Raw genomic sequence first — 2,990 nt, forward strand, 5'->3', positions numbered from 1 at the left:
ATTGTGTTGGTCAGCTGATGCTTTTCTCCAATGCAACTTATAATATCACTCCACCTGCAATTATTTTGCTATTTGTGCAACTAGATAGTTTTCCTACAGTAATTTAGTCTAAACACCACACACACACACACACACACACACACACACACACACACACACACACACACACACACACACACACACACACTTTCTAAACCGCTTGTCCCATACGGGGTCACGGGGAACCGGAGCCCACCCGGCAACACAGGGCGTAAGGCCAGAGGGGGAGGGGACACACCCAGGACAGGACGCCAGTCCATCGCAGGGCACCCCAAGCAGGACTCAAACCCCAGACCCACCGAAGAGCAGGACTCGGTCCAACCCACTGCGCCACCGCACCCCCCTGTCTAAACACCATACTCAAGGATATTTCAAGCAGAAGCAGTGTTTGAACCTGTAACTTCATGATCCCAAAGCAACACTTGCATTTACCACTATATTACAAGCTGCCCCCACTTACTGAATGTTATACAGGGTCAAAAAATGGATCAAATGCACTAAAAACATTTATTGCAGGTAGGCGGTTATCTCAAGCACTCAGTGTGGTAATACAAACAATTACTAATATTTATGCACCTACTTGGACAATAAACCTCGGTGCAGCAAGTGGTAGGTGACAAACTAGGTTTGCATGAGTCGCATGTCTGCAGCTATGTCTCTTTCTCTTAATATAATGCATAAATTGTACTTCTGCTGAGATGTGCGTCGCTTTGGACAAAAGCATCTGCTAAATGAATAAATGTAAATGTAATACTGAGCAGACTGATTTACTACAGTAACTGTTACACTTTGTGAAGATGCTTTACACTGAAGCTCGGTGTTCTATCAGTCTAGTCACTAGAATGCTGCCAGGTGCTCTTACCTGATTCTTTCATTATCCTTCATATATTGTGTTTTCCAGGCCACACAGAATCTCACATGAATGTCAGAGTGACACTGAAACACAAGATACATCAGTCAGTGACACAAAGACATTTTACTTTCAGGTCTCAAAACAGAATTGGTACCATATTTTGTGTTTGTCTGGAGTTACTCTTGTTAGGGGTATTACCTCCTGACAGAAGAGCAAAACTTTACTTTATTCTCGCTGTTTCCTCCTCTTACCTATTATTATGTAAATTAAGTTCATGTTCAAGCTCAAGTAATTTTTAATGTCATTCCTCTATACAGCTTGTGTACAGTGGAACGAAATGTCATTTCTTCGGAGACCATGGTGCAACACAGAACATAGTACAATAAATAAATAAATAAATAAATAAATACACAGGACAGGGTGCGGGTATGGCTACAGGTGCTCCTCTACTTACGATGGTTGGACTTACAACTTTTCAAAGTTACGATGGTATAATAGCAATACGCATTTGGTAGAATCAATACTTCAGATTTTGAATTTCAACCTGTTCCTGCGCTTGCGGTATGTGGTGCGATGCCCTCTCCTGATGGTGGGTGATGGCAGTGAGCCGCAGCATCCACTCAACCACGCTCGCAGTCGCTGTATCGATCATGCGAACGAGCGTAAACAACCAATACTGTATTCAAAGCATTTTTTATTTTGTGTTTTCGCATTCCATCACATCTACTAAACGCCCATGTGTGTCTCCTGCTTAAATTTGCCCAGCTCTATGGTAAGTGTTCTGAGCACGTTGAAGGTAGGGTAGGCTAGGCTACGTTCGGGACGCCACGTGTGGCACTGTTTCTTTTCGACTTATGATTTTTCCACTTACGATGGGCTTATCAGAATATAACCCCATCGTAAGTCGAGGAGCATTTGTGTATGATATAAAGTATTAATAAACGCTGTTTTATGGAGACTTGTGTTTTCATCATGTCCGCAATCCGCACCCACAGCTGCTCTCCTTACTGTGTTTTTACTCCACCTCTGTGGTACATATTTCAGTTCCCAGAAATACCACTTACGAAGTATAAAATCTGCTAAGCGGTGTGTAGTTATTCATGGAAATATTTTAAGAGAATATAAACTTTATTTCTAAGTGTAATTAATGAAATTGAATAGTAGTTCATTTACACAGACAGAGAGAAACAAACCTGCTCGTGTCACTCGGTGGTCCGTTATTTTGGCAAGTTTTACTTTCACTTTCAAAAATACTGACGAACAGAAGAGCAAGCTTAAGTCAAATATTGAAATATTGCTAAATTGAAGTGAAATTGTGGAATATGACAGAAAACTGAAAAGTAACAAGCTCTAATCAGTGTGACTGCAGTTTCTATAATAAATATATAATGTATTGAAAGATAAAATTGCGAGACTTTGGGGGAAAAACTGTGTTACGATTGTGAGACAACAAAGAGAAGTTGATCATTGACTTTATTACTGAATCCGATGAGCAGTTTATTGGAAATATGATTTATTGTAGAAAAGAGCCATTTGTCAATGATGAGGACATGGATCTACAGTGAGGAGCGGCAGCAGAACCCAGAGCTCATGTCTCCTGGAGCTGGAAGAGAAACAACTTCAGTCTTGACCAAGTCCTGTGTCTCATTCTCTGTGTTTTCTGGCCAAGAAGGTGTCTCCACGGTACACGTCTCACATCTTTGTCTTCAGGTGGACTTACACTCTTCTTATTTGCAGTTGGGAAAGAAAGTTTACTGATTCAGTGTTTCAAAACTCTTCACAAAGTTTAACACAAACAGCCTCTATGTGGAACAAACTATGAATGTTGTTTTCATTATTATACACAAAATAAATATAAGTGAAGTTTTCAAAAAATTTAGTTCTTACTGAAGCTCTGCTCCATTTAGTTATTTGGCTGGTAGCAAAGTGATTAGAGCTGTTACCTTTGGACCTGAAAGTTGCAGGTTTGACCCCTGTCTCTGACCATAGTACCTTTTAGTAAGGAACTTACCCTAAAATTGCTCTGGTAAAAATTCCCAGCTGTATCAATAGGTAAACAACTGCAAGGTTGTACTAACTGTAACCTTAACATTGGAAG

The sequence above is a fragment of the Scleropages formosus genome, chromosome 11 (genome assembly GCF_900964775.1).
Source record: "Scleropages formosus chromosome 11, fSclFor1.1, whole genome shotgun sequence".
In the NCBI taxonomy this organism is placed as follows: Eukaryota; Metazoa; Chordata; class Actinopteri; order Osteoglossiformes; family Osteoglossidae; genus Scleropages; species Scleropages formosus.